The sequence below is a fragment of the Rattus rattus genome, chromosome 3 (assembly GCF_011064425.1).
Source record: "Rattus rattus isolate New Zealand chromosome 3, Rrattus_CSIRO_v1, whole genome shotgun sequence".
In the NCBI taxonomy this organism is placed as follows: Eukaryota; Metazoa; Chordata; class Mammalia; order Rodentia; family Muridae; genus Rattus; species Rattus rattus.
In genome coordinates, this window is record NC_046156.1 from 61,874,061 (window position 1) to 61,883,587 (window position 9,527).

Genomic DNA, 9,527 nt, shown 5'->3' on the forward strand with positions numbered 1-9,527 from the left:
TTGCTGCTCTTGTGGAGGACTCAGGTTCCCAGCATTCCCAGAGCAGCTCACAGCCATCTGTAACAGCTCCAGGGAATGTATTCCCTCTGGCCTCTGCAGCCATGTGCGCTCATTTCTTCTACATATAATCTATACAAAGAATAAAATAAATATTTTTTATTCTTTTATTTTTTTTTAAAGATTTATTCATTTATTATATATAAATACACTGTAGCTGTCTTCAGACACACCAGAAGAGGGCATCGGATCTCTTTACAGATGGTTGTGAGCCACCATGTGGTTGCTGGGAATTGAACTCATGACCTCTGGAAGAGCAGTCGGGTGCTCTTAACTGCTGAGCCATCTCTCCAACCCCTATTCTTTTATTTTTTGAGAACAGGGTCTCACTAGTAGCTCTGGCTTTGAAATTCACTCTGCAGACCAGGCTGGCCTCAAACTCAGAGAGATTCACCTGCCTCTGCCTACCCGATGCTGGGATCAAATGTGTGACATCATTATCCAACTCGTAAAAACAAATCTAAAAAAATAAAAATTTAAAATATTTATTTTAGATCTTTAAATTTTATTTCATGTGCATGAGTATTATTAGTATTTTGACTCCATGTATGCCTGTGTACATCTGTGTGCTTGGTGCCACCTGGGGTCAAAAGAGGGTGATATATACCCTAGAACTGAGGTTCTAGATGACTGTGGACTGCCATGCGGGTGCCGAGATCTGAACCCAGCTCCTCTCTCAGGTGCTCTTATCCTTTATCCCAATTAAAGATTTAAAAAAGGAAGAACTCAGAGGCTGAGGTTATCTAAATCTCTGGTGAGAATGATCTCTCAGTCCAGTAAGAATAATTCTATTATATTAGTTACGAATGCTAATCTCTTCTGTGCTCAATTTGCAACCTATTCCTAATAGGTGCATGCTTTAGTTTCTTTTCCTGTTGTTAAGATAAAATAGAAGAGAGAAAAGGGTTTATGTTAGTTCATAGTTCGAGGCACAGATTGCATCACCGTTGTGGAGACGCAGTCGGAGCTTTAAGCAGCTGTTTAAATCACACACAGCGTCAGAGGAGAGCAGTGGGTTAGTTAGTGCTCGGCCTGAGTCCTCTGCTTTTTGTTTTGTTTTGTTTTGTTTTAGATTTATTTCATCCTCGCTGTTTCCAGACACACCAGAAGAGGGCATTGGATCCCATTACAGTTGGTTGTGAGCCACCATGTGGATGCTGGGAATTGAACTCAGGACCTCTGAAAGAGAAGTCAGGGGTTGGGGATTTAGCTCAGTGGCAGAGCGCTTGCCTAGGAAGCGCAAGGCCCTGGGTTCGGTCCCCAGCTCCGAGAGAGAAAAAAAAAAAAAAAAAAAAAAAAGAGAAGTCAGTGCTCTTAACCACTGAGCCATCTCTCCAGCCCCCACCCTCTACTCTTTCATAGTCCAGGGTCCTGACTAGAGAATGGTGCCACCCATAGTGGGTGGATCTACTCACCCCCAACTAGCATAATCAAGATAATTCTAACCATCAAGTTGACAAATACCACTAATAATCATAATGTGTACAGAATTAGTGGAGTTCCAGACTGCCATGGGAGGGAAGCAGTCTGGGATGGTTCACAGGTGCATATACAGACACAGAGCGCACACACACACACACACATCACACACACACACACACACATGCACACACGTACACATGCTCAAACACACACACTGGCAAAATGACATGCTATACCACATGACATGGAGACAACTCTGCCCACACTGTTAGTATAGATTTAACTTGTTTCTAACTCTGAGAAAGCAGAGTTTCTTTCTAGCTTCCTGTCATTTTCTTTTTTCAGCTCCTTTTCTTCCTCCTCTTCCTTTGGCTTGGTTTTTGTTTTGGGGGGCCAAGGGCACAAACACTGTGATGCTGGCTGTCCCATAACTCACTATGGAAAGCAAGGTGACCTCAAACTTCTAGCATGCCTCCCACCTTTGCCTCTGGAGCACAGGGATTTAGGAGCATGCCACCATGCCTAGACTTTTCCTTCAGCTGTAAGTAGCCCCTTGGGTTATGTGAAAAAAGGGACAGAAGAAACCAAACCTTCCAGATAAAATAAAAACAAAACATTCAGAAAAGAGCAAAGGTTTTGACTACTGACCCATATCTTCAGCCTATTACCATCACTACCACCACCTCCATTTTTTTTTTTTCTTGAGACATAGTCTCACTATAAAGATGTAGACCAGCCTAGCCTTGAAACTCATAGAGATCCACTGTCTCTGCCTCTCCTGTGCTGGAATTAAAGGTATGTACAACTTCATCTGATGTTATGTTTTGTTTTGTTTTGTGTGAAAAAGTGTCTCCTCCACCCTTACTTTGGATTCCTGATCCTCCTGCGTCCACTTCTCAAGTACGGCATACACCATCATACCTGTTTTTATATGGCACTGGGAATGTAACAAAAGCACTCTGCTGACTGTGCTACACCCCCATTCTAGTATTATATCTTGAAAATATTCATGTTGTCTTCGAGTTTCCTTGCTGTGAACAGACACATGACCATGGCAGCTCTAAAGGACAACATTTAATTGGGACTGGCTTACAGTTGCATAGGTTTAGTCCATCATCATCATGGTGGGTTATGGTAACAAGCAGGTAGACATGGTGCTGGAGGAGCCAAGCTCTACATCTTGATCGACAAGAATCAGAAGAAGACCGTGTACCAGACTGGGCATAGCTTGAGCATAGGAGACCTCAAAGCCAGCCTCCATGGCACACTTCCTCCAACAGTGCCATAGCTCCTAATAGTGTCACTTCTTATGAAACTCAGGACCTCTGGAAGAGCAGTCAGTGCTCTCAACCACTGAGCCATCTCTCCAGCCCTGGTCACGTTTTCTTATCACTGCAATAGACACCCTAACTAGGTTACATGGGTTCTGGAGATTAAACTCAGGCCATCAAGCTTGTAGAGAGACTGAGTTAGTATCCCTTTGTTTTGATTAAACCAATGAAGACTGAACCATGGACTTAACTATTGTTTGGCTAGCATTATACCAACTGGACTTCATTCCTATCCTGTAGTGACATTTTTTAGAGAATTCTGGAATTATTTTTACTTTTTAAAAACACAAATATTGGGCTGGAGAGATGGCTCAGCGGCTAAGAGCACTGATTGCTCTTCCAGAGGTCCTGAGTTCAATTCCCAGCAACCACATGGTGGCTCACAACCATCTATAATGAGGTCTGATGCCCTCTTCTGGTGTGTCTGAAGACAGCTATAGTGTACTTATATATAATAAATTAATAAATCTTTAAAAAAACCACAAATATTATAATATTCTTTCATTTTAATCCTAGGTGTATGGGACGCTTCAGTCTGTCTATAGCAGCTGATCACAATTTGCCTCATGCTCTAGCAGAAGCCTGGTTCTGCCAGCTGCAGATAATTTCCACAATTGTGTGTGGCACTTGGAATTCTGGGAAATTTCCAGAGGGTACGTAAATGCTAGGTTCCCAAGAGGTGAGGGTGGTGTTGATTGTTGTATTTCTAGGGAGTTTTTGTTGCAGTTTGTTGGTAGTCATGGTTGAAAAAGGAAAGGAAAGAAATTAGATTCTGGGGTTTTCCTAATTCCTCTCTCCCCTCTATACTTGTTTCTCTCTTATCCAGTGTTATGGGGGTAAAACCAGGGGGCCGAGGGATGATAAAGAGTGGAGAAAAGAAGAACCCACAAAGTAGGAAAGGCCAGCTACAAGGGGCACCCAAATGTGGTCTCAAAAATTAAGAATAAAAATGGAAAATTTGATTTCAAATGCCATAAGAAAAGGGTGGAGGATGAAGGACTGGATATACTTTTTACAAGACACTAAAAATCACTGCAGCTGCTATCGTTGGGATGTCCCGTGATTTGCTCCCACAGGGGATTTTCTGTATTTTTTCTTTTTCTTCTTCATAGTATATTCTGTTTCAAAAAAGGTTAGAAGAATGGCCGAGCAGTTGGAAAAATTGTGGGTGGAGATGGAGGGGCCTGAGAAACAAAAAGTGGCTGAAATTGGAAGACAAAAGGGATCACTCCTCTCTGTTTTCTGAAAGGATTTCAGAGTTAGTGGTGCAACTGGAGAGGTTTCTGGTGGAGGTGGAAGCACTCAGGAAGAGAGGAGCACAGGAGAAGAGAGAACTGCGTCTGAGCAAAAGAGTGGGAGTTTCCTGCAGGAAGAAAGATGAAAGAAAATATGCTGGAGGGTGATAACGTCAGAGAAAATCTGAAAAAGCAGGAGGACAATCAGATGAATCAGCCCTTCAGCAAAAAAGGGCAATTCTTGAACTAACAATGCCATCAGAGTTGGAGGAGGGGTGGGCCTTGGTTACAACGTCAACATCAGCTTTCTCTGTAGACATATAAATATGCCTGTTAATAGTGTGGAACAAAATTATGACAAGAGAGGATAGCATTCTATAAAAATGATATATCAAAAGCATTTTAAAGAGGCTATGATTTCATATGGGATACACTTTCCATATGTGAAACAAATTCTAAACAACTGGGCTACTCAAATAGAATTATTCCCTAAGACAAGAAGGGCTCGGTAACAGTTGTATTAGAGGCCAGTCCACTGCTGTAATTATTTTAACATGGTAGAAGGAAGAAGCTTGAAATACTGAACAGTAAAAAAGAGTGAGGGGAATGGATATAGTAAAAGATCAGTTGCTGGAGAAGGGGCAGTACCCTGACATACATTTTTGTTATTTTTCCTTCAACTCATTCTCCTACTGGACTCATTATGCAAAGGGAAGATAGTATTACGAAAAGGATTTTCTTAGAACACAGAAGAACCACAAAAGTGGTAGTAAAAATTTATAGAATTACATAGAAAAAGTTTCTTATTTAATCATAAAAGGTAGACTAAGACTATGTTAATTGTCAGGACAAACACAGCAGAAATTGTAGTACCTTATACTAATGCCAAGATTATTGTTGGGGTGACCTTTTGGGTACAGTGTATAGATTTTAATAAGTAATAACTCAGGAGTATCAGAGGGGAGGCATTATCAACGTGGAAGTTTGGGAGTGGCCCAACCATTGTGCTGTTTAAGGCATATTAAAATAGAAGGCTGCATATGTGTGACTTTCATTCAAGAATCCAGAGCATTTGGGCAGCAGCGAAGAACTCACACAGCCGCTGCCTGGTAGGTAGAGTGGATTAATCATCCAGAGCAGCAGATGTGGGCTCGAATGCACTATTAAAAATTAATTGCAGGGGTTGGGGATTTGGCTCAGTGGTAGAGCGCTTGCCTAGGAAGCGCAAGGCCCTGGGTTCGGTCCCCAGCTCCGAAAAAAAAGAACCAAAAAAAAAAAAATTAATTGCAGATTCTCGAGTGGAAAACACATGCTATGATCTGAGATTAGGAGGTGGGAGAATTGGGTTCTTAGCAGAGCTGCAGGTTTTTCCCAAGCCTCATGCTTCCTCCCTAAGCCACACAGGTTTGGAACTAGAATAAAAAGAGTGCCAAATTAGAACGTATAATTCTGGGGTTCATGGCGTGGGCTGGGACACAGCAAAGTCCCCCAAGCCAACTCGGACAAAGCTGGGTTGCAGGGATTTGCCACGGGTCCTTCTTAAAGACCCTTCTTTGGCTGCCTCAGAGAGTTTGAGCTCAGAGGTGCTGGGAGACAGGCTGCTAGGAAGGCAGAGAGAGGCAGACAGATGAGGCTGCTTAAAAAGATAGAGATAAGTGAATAAAAATCGATTTAATTGTTTTTAAGGATAGAAGGACAAGTCTAGAAATAGGCTCATATACACATACAAACACATAAATATAAATATTAAATTTAGACCTTGACCTCACTATTAAAAGTTAATTGTAGGGGTTGGGAATTTAGCTCAGTGGTAGAGTGCTTGCCTAGCAAACTCGAGTTCGGTCCCCAGCTCCGGGGGAAAAAAAAATTAATTGTGTAAGAACAAGGCAGGGGATAGTGAAGGAGCACTGTCTCAACAGATAATTGTTTAGATTGCTTTATATTAATTTAACTTGTATAGAGAGAAGGTGATATATATACCCACAGCAATATTGATCTTCACAGAAGAGAGAATTTAAGTATTCTCCACAGAAGGCCGAATTTAAGCATATGAATAAATAAATTGAGGCCTTTGATCACATAGGGCAGGGCAAGGTGTGGGGAGAAAAACCTTACTGCAGAAAGATAATAGAAATTTAGGCCTTGATCTCACTATAAAAAATTAATCGGGGTTGGGGATTTAGCTCAGTGGTAGAGCACTTGCCTAGCAAGCGCAAGGCTCTGGGTTCGGGCCCCAACTCCCAAAAAAAAAAACAAAAAAAAAAAAAAAAAAAAATTAATCATCTAAGAATAAGGCAGGGGATAGTGAAGGAGCTGTCTCAGTGGATAATATTTGTTTGGATTGCTTCAATTGCTTTGAACTGCTTTAACTATCACGATGTGTGTGGTTATAAGTTTGGCCATTATGATATTAAAAATCCTCTGTGACAGAGGTCAGAATCAAGCAAGCCAAAGAGGAAGGAGCCTGCTGATTTGAATCGCTCTATGCCTTTGATGATTTCAGGCTACCGGACCAAGGACATGCTGTTGTGGGAGAGAGGCTCTGTATTGTGTTAATAGGAAAGAAGGAAGGCTCTGCACTCCTTCCAGAGTGATATGGATCAGATAGGATAGGGGAAGACCTTCTGGAGATCTTGGCTAAAGAAAAGGAAAATTCGAGAAAGTCAAACAGGACATGTAACTTGATTTGCTAATTCATCCACATAAGAACAGCTCTGTAACTGGCTTGGACATAAGAATGTCTCTAGCCATACCTTTAGCTAAAATTAGACAGTAAACCTTGTTGGTTACGGAACCCTTACGACTCATCCTGCCATCCTTCACATAGCATGAATGAAGATTCGTTACAATTGGTTACTGAACAAATTAACTCATAAAAGGACAGTTGTCTTTAGCCTGCTCAAACAAGGAGCAAAATTTTCATCCTTAACTGATCTGTGCGCCTTGTACAATCCATACAAATATCTCAATAGTACTAAAATTTTGTTGTAAGATTCATATCTTGCAGAATGTGCTGCTCTGATGAGCTTCATCCATAGGGTAATGACCTGCTGTTCCAGCTCCCTGCCTCCTGATGCAGGGAGACTTGCTTCCAGAAGAGCTTCAGGAATAGCTGGTGATTCCCACTGTCCTCAGTTTATCCAGTCTTTCAGACGGAACCAGTTAGAACTTCCGTTAAGTCCCGAGCAGTCTAAGCATACAGAAACTGGATAACAGATGCTAAATCTAGCTTGCTTGCTTTCTTTCTTTCTTTCTTTCTTTCTTTCTTTCTTTCTTTCTTTCTTTCTTTCTTTCTTTCTTTCTTTTATCTTTATTAACTTGAGTATTTCTTATTTACATTTTGATTGTTATTCCCCTTCCCGGTTTCCCGGCCAACATCCCCCTAACCCCTCCCCCTCCTCTTTTATATGGACTTCCCCTCCCCATCCTCCCCCCATTACCACCCTCCCCACAACAATCATGTTCACTAGGTGTTCAGTCTTGGCAGGACCAAGGGCTTCCCCTTCCACTGGTGCTACCTCTGAGGTTGGAGCCCAGGGTCAAAAAATATGGAAGGCTTCACGAATTTGTATGTCATCCTTGCGCAGGGGCCATGCTAATCTTCTCTGTATCGTTCCAATTTTAGTATATGTGCTGCCCAAGCGAGCACTAAATCTAGCTTTCTTACCTCTAACCAATTTTTCTAATTTTCCTACCCCTCCCCACCCCGTTAAAAAAATTCGTCGCCCCAATTCAGCAGGAAGAAGTTGTGGCGAGTCATCGTCCCAATCCCTTGGGTGTCTGGTTATGGTTACTTTATACAGTATAGATAGGTTGTCATTTTTTTAGATTTATTTATTTTATTTATATGAGTACACTGTAGCTGTGTTCAGACACACTAGTAGAGGGCACCAGATCTCGTTACAGATGGTTGTGAGCCGCCATCTGATTGCTAGGAATTGAACTCTGGACCTCTGGAAGAGCAGTCTGTGCTCTGAATCACTGAACTATCTCTCTAGCCCCCTAGGTTGTCATTTTAAGGGATAATTTGGAAATGGTCATAATTGTGAACAGAGAGGAAATATATGGGATGGTGTAGGATTCTTGGCCTGTGTCCACTCTGCCACTGGGGATGGCTGCTTGGGGAGGTGGAACACAAGGAGTTTGACTTCACTTAATGCCACATGGCCGCTGGGGCAGGTGCTGGGCTGTGGGAAGCGCCAAAGCACTGCTCTGTGGGTAGGAAAGCACAGTCTGAGGTATGGGAAGCTGGAGTTGGCTCAATGGTCCCCAGGCCCACGATGAGGCTAGGACCTTGGGTTTCTCAGACTCTTGGATATCTAAGCGCCACTGGGAGTCGTAGAAGAGCAGAGAATGGAATGGGGGGGGGGTGGCCCACGGAACGGGGTCGGGGTGGAGGACTGGCCCTGCTGGGAACAGCCTCTAGTGCGGAGCTCTGGCTTGACTTACAGGGATGATTGTCCTTGTCTTCGCAGGGGCAGGCTTGGTGGTTGTGGCTGGGAGTGCAGAGAATCCTCCTACTGTAGATTAGGCTCAGCTCTGTAGATGAAGGCCTTCTTCATGGCTTCCCATAGCGGATCTTGGTGAAAAGAGAGTGTTGTGCCCAGATTGTAAAAACCCCAAAGAGACCACCAGGAATCACAACCCGATGTAATCACATGAGGGTCTTTATTCAAGCTCGATCTGATGGAACAGGAAGGAGAGTGAACCCCAGGTCTAAGTAAAGGGGGTTTATAAAGGAAAAAAAAAAAAAACCCATGAAGTGGGGTGGCGGGGAAGGGGGAGTTCAAGCCTCGGCATTACCTGAGAGGGTAAAGGAATGTTGGTCTTTCAGCCAATTGGTTTACAGCGTCTGGTTAAACCACAAGGAGGAAATATACATCAAAAAGGAGCCCCTGGACCAGGGAAAGACTTTTCTTAGCCCACTCTGTTATCTGCTAGCTGCAGCTGCTGTTTTGCAGCAGCCAAGGACATTTCATGATAATTTTTTTCAGACCTCAAGGGAGCAGGCCATGCCTCTCTAAGAACAGGTTAACTTAGAATGGAGTCTTAAGAACAAAATGGAGTTTATTCTGCTACCTCAGTCCCTTCAACATCCCATGGATCTAAACAGTTTATTGGCATGGCAGAAAGTGGGTGCATAAAACCATACTCCACTTCTCAGGGTGGGCCTGAGATTAAATACCTTTTGCAGGGAGGAATGTCAGGGAAAGGAAGCTTACTGGCTAAGCCCTCTGGGCCTCTAGGTACCTCATTAACATGGAGAACACAGTTTTGTGCCTACTTGACCACAGTCTGGTCTCTTACCCTTTGTCTTGGTCTGAGATGTTAGGCATGCCTCATCTACATGTGGAAGGACTTGAGGCATTGCCCCTACGTGACTGAAGGCCACAAATCTCTCTATGTAGGGATGCAGCTATGAGACAGGGACCCAGTGCCAGGAGCAGGTGAAGATCCTGCTGTCCCTTCAGGGTTCTCCAGG

General features: G+C 43.1%; 1 non-coding gene across 1 annotated transcript; it reads right to left on the bottom strand.

The window, feature by feature from the left end:
* Nucleotides 1-7,587: 7,587 nt before the first annotated feature.
* On the bottom strand, nucleotides 7,588-7,694 carry LOC116897395. The gene has a single exon (XR_004387439.1). It is a non-coding gene; the product is annotated as a U6 spliceosomal RNA (small nuclear RNA).
* Nucleotides 7,695-9,527: the final 1,833 nt, after the last annotated feature.